This window comes from Crotalus tigris, unplaced genomic scaffold (assembly GCF_016545835.1).
Source record: "Crotalus tigris isolate CLP2741 ecotype Arizona unplaced genomic scaffold, ASM1654583v1 scf7180000017685.4511686, whole genome shotgun sequence".
In the NCBI taxonomy this organism is placed as follows: Eukaryota; Metazoa; Chordata; class Lepidosauria; order Squamata; family Viperidae; genus Crotalus; species Crotalus tigris.
Genome location: NW_024096565.1, coordinates 1061289 through 1082959, shown reverse-complemented (window position 1 = coordinate 1082959; position 21671 = coordinate 1061289). Strand labels below are relative to the sequence as shown.

General features: G+C 37.7%; 1 protein-coding gene across 3 annotated transcripts in view; it reads right to left on the bottom strand.

The window, feature by feature from the left end:
* GPC6 (glypican 6) overlaps nt 1-21671 on the bottom strand; it is an 818259-nt gene that overhangs the window by 132367 nt on the left and 664221 nt on the right. The window lies entirely within an intron of this gene.

Here is a 21671-nt window from a genome sequence, read left to right as displayed (position 1 = left end):
TCAATAGGAGAATAACATCAAAAAGTTTATAATAATTTGCGTGATATTTTTAAATGCAAGATGGCCATATTTTGTTCCTTTTCCATTTCCTTTTTATCTTTAAGTTAAAAAACCTGGCTGCTATCAGCAGATCTACCACAGCTCTGGTACAAAACACTTCTGTCAACTGTGTCAATTTAAACTAAATTAAACTTTAAATATTTGTAAAGCATATTTGACTGACCTCAGAAAGCTAAACAAAATTGAATCTGGATGGAAAATACTCAAGAAATCCTAGGGGTGTAGCCGGATTGGGAATTTGAATACATGCCAGAAGAGGCAATGGCAAATCACTATTATTGTTTTAGTAATAAAATACAAAACATTCATTATTTATCAGAACTATATATGATTCTCAGAGGCCAAGTATGGGAGAGGTGACTCACACATGAAATAGGGAAACCAATCTGAAATTTTGAAAAGGGAAATTGGTTTTTTTTAATGATGCAATTTGCTAAGGCTCGCTAAAAAAAATTCTGGAATCAGATATATATATATATATTGGCTCAGAAAATTTTGGATATGGATGTAAAATTGAAACCTGAAATTACTTTTAGACATGGGACTTTGTTTTTATATATGATATTGGCTGCAAGATTGCTATATTCCCAAAGATGGAAAGAGGTGTATATACCCACAATGGAAGAATAGACTTTGAAACTAATGGAATCAGCTGAGATGGTAAAGTTGATTGCTCTGTTTAGACACAATAATTTGACTAAAATTTTTGAGGCTTGGACACCACTGTTAGATTTCTTGCAAGATAAGGAGAAAAATCAGCTCTTGACTTTGGGATTTGAGGATTAGATCTGATTCGACTATTGTAGTTTTTTAAAGACATAGTTACATTTGATAATTAAGAGAAGTATATATTATAAACATTGTTTTTTAGAATATTATTAGTATTTAAGATATTTTAAAGAAAGGTTTTATTCATTTAAACTTGGAGATTGTAGAATACCACTAATTATTATTTTTATTATTATTTCTGTACTAAAAGCCGGAGGTAATTTTCCTTATATATTTGTTTGATGCATGTTTTGTCACTATTTAATTTGTCCTGTTATTCCCTTCTCCCTTTCCCTTTAAGTTAGTTTGTATTTTAATGTTTGTCTTTGACATTTATGAAAGATATTTAAAAATTAATACTTGCTAAATATATCATCTATCTATCTATCTATCTATCTATCTATCTATCTATCTATCTATCTATCTATCTATCTATCTATCTATCCATGGCTTTTTTGTCATAGAACGCCCAGAACGGAGCTCCGGCACCTTTTTTGGATGGAACCTTGGAGGGTAAGCAAGGCTGGTTGTATGACGTGTGTCAGTTCCGGCACCTTTTTTTTTAAACAAAAAAAGCTCTATCTATCTATCTATCTATCTATCTATCTATCTATCTATCTATCTATCTATCTATCTATCTATCTATCTATCTATCTATCTATCTATCTATCTATCTATCCTACTTCTAAACCACCCATTTCCCTCAGAGATTTTCTTCTATATGCATTCACATATTCTTTTTTGTGGCTTTGCAATAATCAAATCATTTTAAAATTGAATCCCAAAGCAAACTACTCCCATCTCACAAGAGATTTATTATTTTGCTTTATAGAGACTCTGAGCTAATTTCTGCTTAATCCCTGAAGAGCCTGTTTCGTTGCCAAACAACCTTTTGTTAAAAGTTGAAAAAAAACAGGGATGTCATCAGGGCTCATACATGTGCCTCGCTTCTAAGCACCAGTGATACAACTTTAAAATAACTGTGCCATTTCTGTGAAAACAAAACCTTGAATGTGGTTACAGTGGAGAAGCAGGTGGGTGAAGCTGTTTGACGGCACTGGAATCATCTAGGTGCCAAAGGCTTTGCTGAAGGAAATGGCAGAACTTTTGTGGTGTTCTAAAAAGTTGCCTTGAAGACTTCTAAATTTGCCCTTTGTGGGTGAGAGCTAAGGGGAGCCATAGTCAATAGCAGCTTCCTTTTAGCAATTACAACCATTTAACTCTCTCACTGCATTGGTAAATCATATCTGTCTGCTGCAATCCATCCACCACCATTTGGGCCACCCACATGTATGTTAGTGCTAAAGCACTGAGATTTTCCTTCTGAAAATATCTGGGTATTTAACAGCTTATATTTAAAAGCTGAGGAGTCCTTAACAAATGTCCTGAGATAAGAGGAGAAAATATCATTTATTAATATAATATCAGGAAGTCACTTTTGGTTTATTCTGCTTCAGCGTTTTTACTGAAATAATTTGAGAACCACCACCAATCCATTATTCTCTATGGGCCATATTATACAGTTCTGAAGTATTGAAGCAGGCCAGATTAGGGGATTTAATTTATTTCTACACCTTTTAATTATCACTGTTTTAATTTAATAAATTGTACCTTTTAAATTTTAAAGGAAAAAGCAAACAGAATCATTTCCTAATAAATACATAAACAAATATCTTAAAAGTCCCTGTACCATTCAACAAATGAAAATACAAACTTTACTGTAAGAATATAGCTCACTGATCAATTTAAATCCATTCTCTTTCAATTTTGTAAGCATTCACCTATTCAATTCCAATGGGATAGTTTGCATATACTGTACAAGGAGAAAAAGCTGAAAAATTTATGTTAACTGTAGTGGGCAATTTTTTTCAATACATAAGACACAATTTCCCCATATCTTTTCTTTCTCTTAGTGCAAATATGCTTAATAAATTATTTTTGCTTTCAATTTTTCTAAAGGTGAGCTTTTTGGATGTATCAAGTTTCATCTATATGCTTCTATACTCGAACAATTGCTAGTAGATTGTGTTATGTGGATTGTGCCATGTCAGTTCTGCTGAAATCACTGGCTCATTTCTTTTAATTTCATATTCCTTTGTGTAGATCAGGAGTTCCCAATCCCTGGGCCACGACTGGTACCGGTCTATGACCTGTTAAGAACGGGGCTGCACTGATGGAGGTGAGTGGCAGGCAAGCAAATGAAGCTTCATCTGTACTTGCAGCTGCTCCCCAGCACTAGCATCACCACCTCAGCTCCATTTCAGATCATCAGATGTTAGATTCTAATAGGAGCGCAAACCCTACTGTAAACTGCACATGTGAGGAATCTAGGTTGTGCACTCCTCCTCCTCCTTCCCCTCCCCAGTTCATGAAAAAAATTGTCTTCCATAAAACTGATCCCTGGTGCCAAAAAGGTTGTGGACTGCTAGTGTAGATAAAATATATCCATTCTGAAGTTCTCTCCATATTTGAGGTCATACTTTAAAGGCCCTTGAAAATGATAAAAATATATTGTAGAGCAGGGGTCCCCAACCTATGGTCTGTGCCCGGTACCAGGCTGTGGTCTGTTGGCCACCGGGCCACGGGAATAGCTGATGAGCCCCCCCTCATGGTAGCACTGCTGTGGGGAGCTAGCAGCCCTATTTGGCATGTGCGGGGATGGTAGCACCACTGCCAGCACCATGCAGGCACCAGCAGCCCATTTGCACATGCACATGGGTGCCAGTGGCCTGTTTGCACATGCGCATGGGTACCAGCGTGCATGCTGTAGGTGCACGCAGCCCGCATATGCATGCATCTGCACAATAATGCCACCATCGTGCACACACCCATTTGCGCATGTGTGCAAGGGGCTTTGCGTACACCCATTTCCCTGTTGCTCCCTTTCCTTCCAGGCCACCAAAAAACTGCTTCATAAAGCCAAAACAGAATAGCTCTACCTGCACAAAGGGACCTAATCAAGGTGAAAACTGTTGCCACCTGATGCAAAATGCTGCAGCTGGACCAATACTTCCATCCCACCCACCCACCCATTCTCTTTATCCTTTTCCACCTGCTGCCCATCCCAAGCTTGGTTTCTGAACCTTCATGCAGCACAATTAAAACATGGCATTGTTTGAAGCAGTATCCCACTCCCTGGATGTATCTCCTCAATAAAAAAGTATGAAATAAATTAAGATTAAAAAAGAACCACATTTTTTAAATATGCAAACTATGCATCGCATGAAGCCTAGATAATTTAGTTTGGGGCTGGGGTGAGATAATGACATTATTTGAGATTGGGAAAAGGGGTAATTGCATTAAACAGTTTTAAAACCAGTGGCTTAATGTATTCCACACTGTCAAAAAAAATGTAAAAAAAAATGGCTTTGGCTGCAGACTGTGGATGTACTGGAATGCAAAACTAACAAGTTATTTTAATCAAATATATGAATGAATTATGTGAGAAAGAGTTGATGAATTAAAAAAAGAGAAGATTTGTGTGAATAGATTGTTCTCCGCAAATATATATTTCAACCATGAATGGCTGAAAATGAAATTGTATAGCAGGGTGGAAATAAAGAAAACAAAGTGCAGAAATGTCAGGAAAGCCCAAGGACAAACCATAGGAATATGATGCCCTGGAGCAATACAGATTTAGAGGCTCCTAACTTGCTTGGATAATGTCTGATGTTTGATGGAGTGCTATTAAATGTTATGAGAGATTTGGGCTCTCATCAATACATCTGTTAACCTGGCCCTGGAGGTATACAACAGTGCAATCTGACTAATGTCTTGAGAGCTTTTTATTTCATTGTGAACAATTATGTAGTACCAAAGTAGGTGATTGGGCTTTTGGAAAATGCCTAATATCACACAGTAAAATTAAAATAGAGGCTCTGGAGAAACATTTGCTGTTCGTTTTAGAAAGATTTTCAACTGTGTTAGCAAAAAACACGAGAGCCATTTCTCACTCTCTAGGCTGAAGCTTATTTTCCCATTCACTCACACAGCAGGGCATTTAAAAGTCTTTGCTGGGAGAAAAAAGGGCAGCAGCAAACTAGAGAATGAATAAACTCTTTTTGTTTTTTAGGAATATCAGCTATAGCTCAAATGATGATTTACTGATTGTTGGTATAAAATACCACACTTTAAATTTTGATTATGGATTATGCAGCGATACAGTGAACTGAAAATACATCTTGAGATACATTAAGGTATGGTGTCCTTTTTGTGAGATGATATATACATTCATTATATTCTTGATTCCAAACTATTGATTCCACCTATTCCAATGGAGGGTATCCAATTGATGATGATGATGATGATAATGGTAATGATAATGATGATGATGATGATGATGATAATAATAATAAAAATGTTGGAAGGGACCTTCTAGAGACAGGTTGTTTCACTGAAGAGGGATTGTATGAAGTATATGAGAAGATATATGTTGCATGTCAAATGTCATTGGTTAGAATAGGATTTGGAGGAATGTGTGTGTGTGTGAGAATGGGGAGGATACTGAAGGAACATGTGTGTGTGTGAGAATGGGGAGGATATTGGAGGAATGTGTGTGTGTGAGAATGGGCAGGATACTGAAGGAACATGTGTGTGAGAATGGCGAGGATATTGGAGGGACGTGTGTGTGAGAGAATGAGGAGGATATTGGAGGAATGTGTGTGTGGGACTGTGAAGGATTTTGGAGAGGTGTGTGTGGGAGAGAAAAGGCTTTTTATGAAAGAAGCTGTGAGGAGAAAATGAGAAGCGAAGGAAGGAGATGGGAATGGGAAGGAGGAAGAGATGGAAGGAGCCTAACCCTAACCCCCTCCACCAGAGACCCTTGGATCCCTCTCACAAGCACCACCCTGACCTGAGTGACATAGAGCTGGCCACACAGCCCCACTCACCCCCCTATAGTAACCGCAATGATGATGTGGCCCTCAATGAACTCAAGTTCAACACCTGATATAAAAGGACAAGGGGGGGGGGGGAGAGGAGAGGATGTAAAAGGAGGAGGGGGAGAGAGGAGAGAATATAAAAGGAGAAGGGGTGAGAAATTTGTTAAATGAGTTTTGCCCCATTTTATGACTTTTCTTGCCACGTTTGTTAAATGAATCGCTGCAGTTATTAAATTAATAACACAGTTCTTAAGTAAATCTGGTTTCCCCATTGACTTTGTTTGGTCAAAAGGTTGCAAAAGGGGATCACATGACCCTGGGACAGTGTGACCATCATAAATATCAATCAGTTGTCAAGCATGCAAACGTAAATCACATGACCCTGGGGATGCTGCAACGGTCATAAGTGTGAAAAATGGTCATACGTCACTTTTTCAGTGCCACTGTAACTTCGAACAGTCACTAAGTGGACTGTTGCAAGTCGAGGACTACCTGTACTTTATCACTTTTTTCCTTTTTTTTTGTCATCAAGTTTTTGACACCTTGCTAGGCGACTGGTGGTACTGGAATATTGCCATATCCTAAAAGTGATACAATCGATGAAAAGGTTGAAAAGCCCTGCCCACAGGTGTCAAACTTGCCACGTCACGTGACATATCGCAAGACTTTTTTTGCATTGCCGGAGCTGGGGTGGGCATGGCCTCCACATGATGCAACGGCCTGCAGGCTGGCAATTTGACACCCCTGCTATAGAATGATCGTGCATCCTTAGAAAAATGCAATTCTTTGAATGTGTATCTTTTTTTCTATGGTCAAAGGGAGTTAATGAAACAGAAGAAACTGTTTCTGTGTTTGTGTGTGTCTCTATCTCTGTTGCCACTTGTGTGTAAGTTACCTCTACATTTAGTCAAGAAAAATGCCATAGGTTACAGGTGCTACTAGCGTAGGACCTAACAACATTAGTTATTGAAATCTGGAGAGTCTTAATTGATCACTACACTGCTAGGGAAAAAGGAATGGTTAGGCTTCTTAATCAGTTTTACGTCTGTATGTAGAGGATTAATGTGCTTGTTTAGCCTTTTCTTGCCCTTCCCAAATTGAAACTGTCAATTTCTAGTCTACAACACTTCTGTGTGAAACTGATGCCTATTGATCTACTGGGGTGGGGGTGGGGAGGCAAGAGAGGGAGGGAGAAATTGGATGGTTTTCTTGAAGATGCAAATTCAAAACTAAATCTGATTTCTGGATTCAATTTTTAAAGAGCTTTTTTCATTATAAAAATGTTAAGAAAGAATCCCCATTATCATATCAGTCTATTGACTTAGCAAAATAGGGCCCCAGCCTGTCAAAAAAAGATAACCAGCTATGAAAGATACACAAGGTAAAATAGGTTTGTTTTGCGTCAAGGGAGCTATTATCTATATGTTAGACAAAGGACTACGTTTTGGATTTATTTCTACATAACCCTGCTATAATTTCTGCATTTTATATAATGCTTAGAGAGATTTAACTTGTTATAAAAGTCTTCTTGCTTGATAAACTGGCTTTTCTGCCTTAGATTTAACTCTAAGTCAAATGAGGAGCTCTGTACACTGAGTGTTTGTTGCCTTTATCTATGAGGATGGGGACTGGGTAGACGGCAAAGAACACAATGTGTGCAATGGCAACAATCCATTTCAGCTTAGCTTCAGTGCCACGAGGCATTTTTCCTTGTAAAAGTAGTATGATCTGTGATCTTCACAGCATTCTAAGTCCTATCTTTTGAAAAAAACAAAAATATAAATTTATATAGAACAATGCTCTTATAACCAGGTTGTAATCTGACTACACTCACAGACTTAAGAAATGCAGCAAGGGCTAGGGGTTACAGTAAACTGGGGGAATGAGTAGCTGGAACAAACTGTCAAGGGTTTGTTATGAGAAGCAAGGAAATTACACGGGAGTTAGGATTCTGTAAGCACAAGGATTAGAATTGGAGGAGGAGGAGATTTCCCATATTTGCATACAGACAACCACCCCAACCTGAACAAGATTCTCACATGAAACAACAGAGTAAGGATGACAGCATGAAAACAACAAATGCGGGCATCTAGTTTGCCTCCATATTTATATCAGCATCAGCATCATTGGCCCCCAAAAGTAACAGAATAACAGAGTTGGAAGGGATCTTGGAGGTCTTCTAGTCCAACCTGCTAGCAAAAGAGCAGAGCAACAAAGATGATTAGGGGACTGGAGGCTAAAACATATAAGGAACGGTTACTAGAATTGGGTATGTCTAGTTTAACGAAGAGAAGGACAAGGGGGGACATGATAGCAGTATTCCAATATCTCAGGGGCTGCCATAAAGAAGAGGGAATTAAGCTATTTTCCAAAGCACCTGAAGGCAGGACAAGAAGCAACGGGTGGAAACTAATCAAGGAGAGAAGCAACCTAGAACTAAGGAGAAACTTCCTGACAGTGAGAACAATTAATCAGTGGAACCGCTTGCCTCCAGAAGCAGTAAATGCTCCAACACTGGAAGTTTTTAAGAAGAGACTGGACAGCCATTTGTCCGAAATGGTGTAGGGTTTCCTGCCTGAGCAGGGGGTTGGACTAGATGACCTCCAAGGTCCCTTCCAACTTTACTACTATTATTATTATTATTATAACCTCCTGGTCAGGAAGGAAGCCCTATACCATTTCAGACAAATGGTTGTCCAATCTCTTCTTGAAAACTTCCAATGTTGAAGTACACACATAAGACTAGAAACTCTTTCATGTGGTCCTGTTCTATAGCTCTATGTCCCATCACCTGCCAACAAGGCCCCTATGGATTTTATATAAAACAAACGGGGCAAATTTATGGGCAAATTTTGACATTAGGATTCCAGACAAGGACAATCAGAACAGTTCATCCTCCTAGGATATTCCACAGCACCATTGTACAAAAGTGGGACTTTTAACAGCACCAATGAGTTCACAAACCTCAAAAGGTTTCAGGAAATTTCAAAAGGTCTCAACAAATACAGTAGTTGTTAACGCTTTATGTTTTTGGACTGAATAGGTATTGCATTCTGTTTAACATGTAACCTGCATAACCAACTTGTCTTTCTCTTTCTTCTCTGGCTTCTCAGCCAATTTATTACTACATCAATCTAGTCACTTTTTGCATCCAGTCTAGTAAGCTGCAACTCACAAAAGCTCCTGCCTTTTAATAACATTTGTTAGTTGGAAAAGGTGCTACAAGATGCCTGATTATTTTTGCTAGCAGTGCAGAAAAAGGCTATAAGGATAACAGGGTGTTGGTGTAGGTGGTAAGTAGAACACAGGATTCTTTATTATACAAAGGGAAGCCAGCAAGGAAAAACTGAGGTCTTTCTTAATGAGCTGGATGGGAAGGGGAAGTCAATCTGAAGAGTTGAGATGATGAAACAAAATGTAGAGTTTGGAGAAGATAAAAGGTATGGAGTTATAGGTGGAAAACCACACAGGTCCAGGGGCAAGTGCAGCCTAGGAACTGAAGAGTTTAAACCTGGAAAAATGGCTAGGAAAAAGAATAGGAAGTGCTCAGCTTAGCAAGGCAAGATGAGAAGGTGGCATGACCTCAGATTATGGTCAAAATGGCAGCCATGTCAATGAAACTGAAGCTTTTTTTTATCTGCATTGCATATGGTAAAGCTTTGATCTCACCATTGTGACTACCATTTTGATTCTTTTCACCATACCCTGCAGACCATCCAAGGTTTGGCATTGGTAGAGTTGATGGAACTGTCCTTTAGTGTTAGCCCTAGGCTAACACTAAATGACAGAGGTTGCAAAACTCAGGAATTGCTGTGTAAAAAAGAGGACTGCCTATAAGACAATTCTCTGTAATATTTACTATAATATTCATTCATAAAATAAGTGAAACTTTTTAGTTCCATACTTTTTCTGAATATAATCTATCCATCTTCTCCATACAGTAATATATCTTTCTTGTGTATAATCCTTTAAATAGGCAGAAATTTTTGCCATCTCTGCAAAACTAGATACTTTAAATACCCATTCTTCTAAAGTAGGCAAAGAATCTTTCTTCCAATATAAACCTATTAATAACCTTGCGGCAGTTAATAAATTCAACATCAAAATAGTTTCTTTATCATTTAAATCCACAAAGATACCCAATAAAAATAGTTGAGGAGTAAACTTTATCTTCCTTCTAAAAATCTTTTGAATGTTCCACCAAATTATAATCCAAAATGCCTTTACCTTTTTACAGGCTATTGGAGTTAAAGGTCAAGTATGATAATTTTTTTCCCTTTTTTTATTATTATTTTTTTCTTTTTTTTCTTTTTTCTTTTTCTTTTCTTTTTTCTTATTATTATAAATTCTTTTAATTATTAACCCTGTATTCTGCTCTGGGAAGTGAAGGGAGGGGGGTTGGGGGTGGGAGGGAGGAAATGTGTGTGGGGGGGTAAGTGTAATATAGATAATGGTTGCTTATAGGGGTGCGGCCTGGGCACTCCCCTTATGCTGCATTCATGGGTTTGATAGGGATGAGAGGTGGGCAAGTGTAGAGAGGAAGTAGGGTAGTGAGAGGAGAGGGGGAGGGGAAGAGAGTAGGATGGGAGGTGAGAAAGAGGAGGGAAGTAGGGAATGTCTTAAGAGAGGGTGGACGCGGCCTGGGGGGAGTGCACAGGTCGTAATAATGTTTATTTTATCTTAAAATTGTATTGTATACTGTTTTTTTATAATGTTTATATGGAAAAAAATAAAAAACTTTCATTGAAAAAAAAAAAGAGGACTGCCCAAAAGAGCTGGATTTTTTTTTGTTGTTAAAAAAAACCTCTTAGATCTGTGTCAAAATATTTAAGCATATCTTTTCCATCCTGTGGGTGAAGTGTTCCTATTCTAGGCTTTAATTAATAAATCTTTGGAACCTACCTCCTCTTTTTCCATTATCTTGACATCCTTCCAAAAATAATGAAAAGGCTATTGTTGAGCTAGGTCTATAACTCAAAAATTTATTATTACATAACTATACAATTTTAAATCAGACTCTTGCTCATATCTCCAGAAAGCTTGAGCAAGACAATTTTCCTGGGCAGTTTCAGAAGTTTTCATTTTTCAGTGCTTTGTTGTTCCATCACTAAATCTGTCTTATTCTCTTTGACCCCATGGTCCATAGCACACCTGTCTTCCACTGTCTCCCAGTGTTTGCCCAAATTCATGTTCATTGCATTGAGGACACTATCATAGCTTCCTATGAATTATTGTTCTTCACAGCATCGGACTTTCCTTTCATTACTAAAAACATCCACAGCTGGGCGTCCTTCTGGCTTTGGCCCAGCTGCTTCATTTTTCCTGGAGCTTCTTGTAATTGCCCCCTGCTCTTCCCCATTAGCATACTGGACATCTTCTGACCTCATCTTTTGGTGCCATATCTTTTGGTGCTGTCCATGGGGCTTTCTTGGCAAGGATATTGGAGTGGGTTGTCATTTCCCTCTCCAGTAGACCACATTTTTGTCAGTGTTAGAGCCATGCTAATCCTGTGCCAGCATTTGCTGTAATGTAAAACTGGGTGTACAGTAGTGGAAGGGCCTCAGTCCCTGCATTTGTGCATCTGATTCTAAGGTTTACACTTAGGCAGGAAAAACCAAAGGTACAAATACAAATTAGGCAAAAACCTGGCTCAAAAACAGTAACTGTGAGAGGGACCTTGGCGTGCTAGTGGAAAGAATCAAGAAGAGAAGCAACCTGGAATTAAAGAGAAACTTCCTAACAGTGAGGACAATAAACCAGTGGAACAACTTGCCTTCGGACGTTGTATGCACTTCATCACTAGAGGTTTTTAAGAAAAAACTGGACAGCCACTTGTCTGAACTGGTATAGGGTCTCCTGCTTGAGCAGAGGGTTGGACTAGAAGACCTCAAAGGTCCCTTCTAGCTCTATTCTGATTGATTGATCCACTCCTTTCTGCCTCCAAAGCCTGGTGCAAGCCCCTGTTTGAGAGAGAATACATGTGATCTTTTCATCTAGTCTTGGACATGATAAACTGGGAGCATAAAGAAATAATCTGAAATTACCATACTAGACAGAATTCTTTCTTGCCTCCCATATTCTCCAGCACATCCTCACAGGGACCAAGAGCACAAGGAGAAGAGAAGTGGGAAATTGGACAAATTGAAAATCCCACTCCAAAGAATGTGGAAGAAAATTTTACTCATACTTCCTGAACTGTAGAAAGAAGGCAACGACAACCCCTCCCTCCCCAAAAAAACCCTGCAAGGACTTGTTCAGGAAGTAACCTGGAATCAACAATGATTCAAAGGCACCCAAAAACAAAACAAAACAAAATCAAAAACAGAAAAAAACCCACTCTACTTCTTAATAGATTGTTCCCATCTATACAAATGCTCTTTGTAAACACTGAATTCAGGTATTTGAGATTTTGCATTTCTGTTTAAGGTAGCAATTGCAGATACTTCCAAATTATGCACATGTGTGTGTGTGTGTGCTTAAATTAAAAAAAAAATAGAAATCATGTTCTCAGTGTTTAGATGAACATCTGAGAAGGATACAACTGATTTTGAGCCCCTGTGATGTGGGAAAAGACACTACCAGAAAAACACGTTGCTACCACTGTGATATAGAAGCCAATTTGATGTTTTGAGGATTTGAATGGATGTCTTCTACCGCAAACATCCATAGCAGAGATCTGTGTGGTTGTCCCAGAAGTTGTAGCCACATCTGTGTTTCTTGTATAATTCATGTTTTTAACCACAGCAAACAGCAGCATAAGAAGGATGAGGCAGTTCTCATTTGTAGGCCACACCAGTTAATTTCTGGATTTTCCACAGTGGGATGAGAAGGAATGGCATCAGAAAGATCAAGATAAATTGCTGTAGCTTCTTTACCCTAAGAGTTTTATTAGAAATGGTGCTTCCATAGGCAACAGGCCATCTACTTCATTCTTGTATATCAAAAGGCATAAGAAGATAGAAGGAACGTGCACACGTGGACAAACACACAGGCTAAGATAAACTGAGAGATAAATCATGTAACAAAATGAAACTAAATATGGAGCCTTTTTAACATCAAACAAGCTTAAAGCTCTTTCTAGTGAGATGAACCAGCTTTCCCATAATGCTCAAGCAAAAACAAAAGAGGAACAAAACAACTCAATGTGCAAGGAATTGAAGATAAAATAAAAATGCATCTAATGAGGTTTAACATGATTTAGGGAAGATAACATAGTCTAGTCTACAGAAAAAATGTGAAGTCCTATTTTTTTAATGGAACTTTATTGAGAATCTATATTTCAGTGGATGGTGGTGATGATGGGATCTCTGATATCAAAGACTCTGAAAAACAGTTGCTGATTTGTGTGTTCCCTTACTGATCAGAAAAAGGGATTGACTCCTGGGACGTTCTTGGAGCAAAGGTGAGGACATGTTACAAGATAAAAGGCTCAAAACTGTCACAGCCAAGAGCAGATATTCAAAGATGAAAATTATTGCGTAGCCATTTTTCTTAAGATAACCATGTTGAACTGCCACAGGCCAGACAGTTGTACCAGGAAAGCAGCTTGTGAAGTTACAAAGACTTTCTGTTGTTCCATTTCAACCTTTGGGGGAAAAGGGTGCTTAAAATGTTCCAGCTACGCTACCAGATCCCCAACTGGTAGATAATCTATATCAAGGATGTCAAACTGCTAGCCCATGGGCCAGATGCATCATCGGGAAGCCACACCCACCCTATTGCCAGCAATGGCGAAAAAGCTCTGATACGTTGAGCAATGTCATGTGACGTTGCGAGTTTGACATGTCTGATCTATATTATTGTTAGCAGTAGTACATATACAACTTGCAATTTTGGCCCTACTTCCAAATTTTAGTGGGTAGTCAATCATTTTTGGGTCCTTCAATAGTTTGTGTAAGTGGTTGGTGGATTGTGGCATGCTCAATGGTTTTCTGTTTTCTATTTGTCCCAATTTGTCCTCATTTTCTAGAGGTTTTTGTTGTCCTCTAATTTTGTGATGGAACTACCAAATTATTGCTTTCTTGCCTTTCTTGGGTTAGCCAGAATAAAACAAATAAAAGTTTCTGCAGAGCTCACTAAAAGAGCTGTTATTCAAATGCCCTGGCAGTCTTATTCCAGTTGCTCCAGATATGATCCAAGCAAGAACAAAGACTTCAGTTTAGGAATTGGCTTTTTATGGATGTCTTAAACTGGCTGATCAATATTATTTTATAAAGTCAAATGTGAGGTATTTAGAAATTGGGCTAATTTACAGGTATTTACTATTTGTTTTTATTGCTCCTATTTCCAATCCTTGCTCTTTTTTTGCTCTATTTTCATTTCTTTTTGAATATCTAAAATTAAAAACATGGATGCAATTTGAGCATTAGTCTGTCTTTAACTTAGACTATAGACACTTTCTTTAAGCACTTAAGTGTGGTAGGCTTGACATGACAGGAAACTGTTTTGAGTTTGCTTTGAAACATCTTGGCCTCTCACATACACCTGTCAAAAACTGTACTTGGAGAAAAAAGCAGTGCGTGATTTCACACCTTATTTTAAATGCTAATTGGGCTAAAGAAAAGTCTTATCAAAAGAAATTTCAGTACATTCTGCCTTGCAAACCACATTACATTAGTGTAGTAAAGAGTTTATTAAAGTGCTGCCTCTAATCACTGAGTCAGTCTGTTTATTAATATACAGTAAGATTACATTTATTGCTATTTGAATTAAACTTCCTAGTTTTATTTAGTTTTTAAAGCTTTACTATTAAGTCCAAGAGGCAAAACATACACTAGTGCAATAAAAATAAAACAGAATATATTTTAATGAGCTGTAATCCTTAAAATGTATTTTATGTATAATGAATCATAAATGTAACTGCAGGTACATATTGCAATTTTTTTCTAAATACTTAGTTCGGCAGAAATCAAATTGTGCTGTACATCTTGTAGAAGTCACTGAACATCCACACCTAGAATATTCAGGTATACGCCAGCTTCCACCAGACATGGCTTCCTTATTAGGACGGTCAAAACATCTGTCTAAGGTCCTTTGCACTTTTGCCTCCCATTGCTATTCCTACAACTGCTCCAAGATGCTGGAAGGAGGAAGATAGGAAGAATATACAGCGTGTTGATCGTGTCTTCCAGCCCATGTTCTTGTTGTCTCCTCAAATATTAGCTTTTCTAAGAAAAAAAAAAGCCTCCTAATATCCAGGAGGAAAGAAAAGGCACCCTCCAGTTCCTCTGAAATATTGAAAGATCATTTCAAGGTGCTGTACAGGGAAGAAGAAATCCAAGCATGGATGGTGGGACCAGCAGAATCTACCTCTGTTGCAATTCCAGAAGAAACATTGCAAAACCACTTTGCAGCATGTCAATAATTTCAATTTCAATAATTGTGAAGATCTACAAAAAGCCTGTTGTATCATGGTAACAATTTGACACAATATGTCCTTACATATATTTGGGAGACAGCTTTCTGATGCTCTAACAGTTTCCCCATAATCCAGTGAAGAAGCAGGTCTCTTCACTGATAAGATGAAACCAGCTATGGGGCTTCCCTATCCAGGTATAAGATTTGGCCTGATAGACTGGTAGGTGCAAAACAGAAGCACAAATAAGAATTTACTCAAGAATTTACACTGTGCATTGGTACAGTGTACATGAATCTAAGATATATCCCACCTATAACTAAATCATAGCTCCTGGCTCCTAATTTTTTTTCTAATCTTCCAAGATGCAAATTTCCAAATAGCAAAATTTCTAGCCATTTGCACAGGATACCTGAAAATTAAGGTGAATTAAGAATTCCTATCCCGGTATATTCTCTAATGGATTTTCACTTTCTGTTGGCCAAGAGCAAAAAATGGTAGACTTAGCCAGAACTATAAGTGGACCTAAAATTTGAACTTTCCACATAATGTTTGGTATTAAATTAGTTATACCACAGTAAAAAAAAAAAAAGAGTGCAGAGAAGAGCAACGAAGATGATTAGGGGACTGGAGGCTAAAACATATGAAGAACGGTTGCAGGAACTGGGCATGGCTAGTCTAGTGAAGAGAAGGACCAGGGGAGAAATGATAGCAGTGTTCCAATATTTGAGGGGCTGTCACAGAGAGGAGGGGATCAACCTATTTTCCAAAGCACCCAAAGGCCAGACAAGGAATAATGGATAGAACAGACAAGGAATAATGGATAGAAACTGATTAAGGAGATATTTGACCTAGAAATAAGGAGAAATTTTCTGACAGTGAGAACAATCAACCAATAGAACAGCTTGCCTTCTGAAGTTGTGGGAGCTTCCTCACTGGAGGCTTTCAAGAAGAGACTGGATTGCCATCTGTCAGAAAGAGTGTAGGCTCCTTTGGTGGGGGGTTGGACTAGATGACTCGCAAGGTCCCTTCCAATTCTGTTCTTCTGTTCTATTCTAAAAATGTAATATGTTTCCTAGATCTGGTCTAGGAATACATGATATACCAGTTCAATTCAATGCTGAGATAATAAATGGAGTAACATATTTCAATGATCATCCTCCCACTTGTGAGGAGATTGTTCTGAATTACAGTATGGATGGCATTTTCTATCAGTACAATAATTGACTATAGTTAAATTCAAGCTTGAAGAGAGTGCATTCAATTTTCCTCTCAGAATTTCCTGCAACAGCCTTTCTCTCCCTTCCCTTCTCTTTTTTCCAAGTTGTGATTATATCATAAGACACTCATTTAAAAAAAAAAACACTGATAGAATCACACTCAAAGCTGTTCTATGGCAGGAAAAAAAGTCAAAAGGAAGGGGATGTGAATTGTTTATTGTTCCCATGCTTTGAAGATCAGAGTAGGAGGATGCTGAGAACTAAGATTTTATTATTATATAGTACACCTACTATTATAGTAGCTATTACTGTAAGGCAATGTTCCTTGACCTTGGCAACTTTAAGATGTCTGGACATCAGAAATCATCTCCCAGAACTCCCCAGCCAGAGTTGAAGATGGGGAATTCTGGAAATTGAAGTCCACACATATAAAGCTGCCAAGATTGAGAAACTCTTCTATAAAGGATTCATTAGTTTTAATGTTAAGATTCTCAGAAGAGAACGGTTTCAATAAAGGATGGGGGCAGGTAAAGACAGAAATCATTAATCTGTGGGTGATCTAGATTTATTCCTGCTACTTAACTGGAAGGAATAAACTACATAACAGTTAATCCAGGAGGTAGCAAATAGGATTGGAAAAGCAGATAGCAGTTATCATTTGAGATCTCTTGTCCTGAATGCTGAAGTCTCCTTGTTATAATAAGGAAACTGTAATGGATGCTTGAAAACATTTTGTATGTCCCTTAATGAATGGGCCTGGTTGATAATCTCCATGCTTTAGAAGTAGCCTTTGACATACAGTCATTTGTTTAGCATCCATTCAAAGTTACAACAGCACTGAAAAAGTGACTTAAACCAGTTCTCGCATTTACAACCATCGCATCTTCCCCACGGTCACATGAACAATATATGTGCCCTTGACAAATGAATGTATTTATGACAATTGCAGCATCCCAGGATCACATGATCTCCATTTGCAATCTTCCCAACTGGCTGCTGATGAGCAAATTCAATGGGGGAAGCCAGATCCACTTAATGACCTGGGATTCACTTTACCATCTAGCCAGTAATGCTCTTCCTGCTCTTTGCAGCGAAGCAGCAGCATACAGAGAGAGGCTCAAATCATCAATAACTAGACAAGACTCTCTCTATTGCCTACAACCAATCCAATCAGAGGTTAAAATCCAAGAAAAGCTTCTTTAGGTTGATGGAAGACTTTGAAGAATTTGAAAGCAGAGTGGACCTATGGAAAGCTACTAAGAACCAGCACTGGATGGAACCAAGGGAGGAGCTGGGACCTGGATCTGACAAAAGCTGGGAAGTATGGAAATCATTGAATAGACTGCACAAGATCCAGAGACACTCTGAACAAATGGGGCTATCCGGTGGCTTCTGATCTTTGCGATTGTGGTGACATGCAGCCAATACCACATATATGTACACCTGTCTTTTGTGTTCTGATCAATGTACACTTGAAGACCTCATGGCTGCATGAGAGAATGCAATTAATGTTGCTAGTTTCTGGACAAGATCTATTTAATTTGTACCTATTTTAATCTTGCATTTCACATTTTAAATTTAATGTCCTATAAGTATGCCTTATTTTAATTGCAATGCCTCTGACACTTAATAAGCTGCATGATTCACTTAACAACCGTGGCAAAAAAGTAATAAAATTGTGTGCGACTCACTGAACAACTGCCCAGTGTAGCAACAGAAATAATTGTGGACCTAAGTCAAGTACTACCTGTATTTCATTCAAAGTATAATGGTATGGCTCCAATAATGACATTTTTGGCTTAGAGCTCAGATTTCTGAAAAATATAATGCATAATGTAATACAAAGTGTTCATGAAAATGAAGTTTCCTTATTTTACAGCCATGTCTTGGTCTGCATATCTGCAGGGAAGAAACAGTATTAATAGCAAAGTTAACTATAATTACACCCTCCACTAGGCAGCTGAGATAAGCACATTTTACCATGTTTCTTGTCCATGATAGTTTTTCTGAGGTCGCTCATAGGTACAGTTTCACTTTAAGGGGTTTCATGGCTAAATCCTTTAACTCTCTAATGAAAAAGAACGAGGGAATGGCAGGGCCAGTTCCCAACTGAAAATTGAAGGCTGTGACAGTCAGTCAACAATGCAGCCATTGGCAACTGCAGTGCAAAATATCTTTATTCATGATCATACATGAATCTTTACAGAACAATGAACACAGATTTTCTTATGTCTGGGCTACAGTTTCAGCTACATACATCATAACAAAGCAATAATAAGCCCTGTTTGATCAGGGTCTGCAGTATTGGCAGGGATGCTACACATCGATGACTGATTTTTTTGTTACCTTCTAGGAAGAGGCTTCGTGATATCCAAAGCAGAACAACTAGATTCTGTAATAGCTTTGTACCATTTCGTATCAACCTTATTAACTCTCAAGATTCTTTTTTCCTATGTATTCAAAATGGACTGTGATTAATATGCATGTGTATATATGTGTGTGCTTGTGTGTTTATGTATAACATATGCATATGTGTGTGCATGTAAGTGTATGGATATATATATATATAGGATAGTATAGTATAGGATAGGATATTCTTATGAGAGCAGGCATCAGAATTTCATATTTTGATGTGTGCTAGTGTGTTCACAGTAAAAATTGACAATAAAGGTTGTCTTATCTCATCTTCTATATCCCATCCCATCATCCATCTCATCTCATCTCTCATCTCAACTCATCTCAACTCATCTTATCCTTTATTTTACTAGTGCTGGGACAACTGTTACAATTCTATTCTAACTGAAGAACATGAGATTCCTAAGTTTCCATCAGTTGTAAAAGCTAAAATTAATGAGGTTTTTAAAATGGTGATTTTTTTTCTAAAATTATTATCTTTTGATCACGCCTTTCCCATTAATAAAGTACTCTGATCTTGCCTTTCTGCCTACTGAAACATTAGGGGCATTCTTACAAATGTATTATAGCTTTATAAAAATTATTTCTACCTTATAATTACTATTTATTATTATGGTTTGTTGTACAGTCAGCAAGATGTTCAGACTAGATTTGGCATTTTTATACACCTTTGAGTCCTTCCCAAAGACACAGGATAGGCAAATGTTGATGTTTGATGGTGTTAAGCTGATCTGTATAAAGCTGCCTTTTACAATTCACTGGAAGCAAATTTGTCAATGTTGACGATATTCAAATGGTGCTCCAGTTATTTTGGGATTGCACCCAAAGTGACTATTACTATTGGTGCTATTTTGCTTTCTTTTGCCACAGTTGTTCTATTTCTATTTGCAGGTCTTTGTATTTTGTTACCTTCTCCAGTTCTTCCTATTCTGTTGTCTTGATATACTGCCATGTCCACTAGCCAGACTTTTGTTATTGTTATCAGCAGTTGTTAACTCTGGGGTTATGTGGCAGATGCCTGTCTGTTTGAATTTTAAAGTCCCAGAGCACTTTAGCTTCCTCATTTTCTTTGGCTTTCTCTATTTAATGGTCCAAGCAGTTCTTGCTTGCAGGTGAATAATATTTCTCTCACTTCTTCCAATATACCATTGTTGCTACTTTGTCATGTCATTATTTGTAGTCAGTCTGTGTGAAGTTCTTGCAGCAGCTAACCAGGCATCCACTGTTTCTTCAGGTTCTTTGCAGAGGTGGCACTTGCTATCTGTTGCCGTCTTCTCAATTCTGGCTTTGTATGCATTTGTTCTTAAGGTCTTGTGCAGCCAGATTAGCCCCTCTGTCTCTTTCCAACTTTTCTGCTCTTAGCCATTGCCAGATCCTGTTATTATCTGCTTTTTTGGGCCTGCTTTTTTTTTTTTTTTTAATGCACTGGCCATGTAGTGCTTTGTCTTTCCATGTCTCTTTTCTGTTCCTCATTTGGTCTATCTTATAGGCCACTTTGGTCTTTGTTATTATATTATTAATAATATTAATGGATATATTATTTATTATAATAATTTACTTATTATTTATGCTTATAATATGAAATTATTTTTTGTATAAAAATAGGTGACAAGAGGAGAAAGGTATCTAATGTGATAATTTATACACTGAGAATTCATCAAGGAACTTTATCTGTGGTGCTTCTATTAATAACAATGCTTGAATGTTTTTTTTAAAAATCATGCAGAACTAATAGCAAAAAAGGTTTACAAATTATTTTTCTCTTTGTAGCCTAAGTATAAAACGTCATTATTCAGAAGGGACCTGTCAGATTATTTTGATAATGTAATAAACCAATAGTATGAAATGTAGCTCTGTTATTTTAATTAAGGGAAATAGAAAGTTATACGATACACCAGCTGGTGAGGTTTTAGAAAGGATAACTCACTATATATTAGCTATTTTAGTAGAAGATAATTCTAGTGCAGCCTAATGAGTTCTAACTTCGCCTCATGGATCACCAATTTACTTATTTTATTATTTCTTTAAAACATTTATGTTTCCCATTTTTATATCATCTTATGTGGCTCACTGCATCACTAAAAACAATAAAAAATAACAAACAGTATAGAAATCACTACAGCAATAGATATTTAACATATTAAAACAAAAATTGTATGGAATCAGACATATACATCAAAAATACTCCTAAAAAGCAATGTTTTCTCCAATCTCCAGATAAGGTAAATAATTTTATATATGTACAATACAAAAGCTTGCTACCTAAGTTGCAAAACTATAGCCACTGGGAAAAAAAGCTAACTGATTGAATAAGAGCAATTCATATTTTCTACAAATACTGTGTGGGAAGAATCTAGAGAAAGAAATATTTTGGGAAATATTAAAAAAGGCAGAATATATTTCCCCAAAATATTTTAAAGGCAGAAACCAACCCCCATCCCCCAAGTCTCTCTGCCCCAGACAGAAACCAGGTTTGAAGAAATGCAGATGTGATAACCTTGTCAGAAAGATTGGAGTCAAGAAGCTTAGATTAGAAAGAAAGATCCCCAGAATCAACAATCCCTCACACCAAAAATCCAACAGTCATCAGCCACTGCCCCAGGGAAGCAGGATATGACCTTTGGGACATAATAGGATTAACCCACCACCATCAGAATACCAGAAGGGGACACTCAGACTGAGGTCAAAGTACATGACACAGGAAATACAAAGTCTCAAACATAAAGAGGAAACAACCCCAAGAGCCCCAGAAGGTATAAAAGCCCACCACTCTGCTCCATGTGGTCACTTTTTTCCAGAGCCATCTTTCTGTCTGGCTCTCCTCTTCAGTAAACTACAACCTTCTTTCTAAAGCAGTCTCCATGTTGTCTGTTCCCGGCTTGGACTGGACCCTGATGAAGATTTTTCCTTCAACAACTGCAGTAGGGATATATTTGCACCCTTAAACTGTAATCGCATTCCTATTGTATAGAT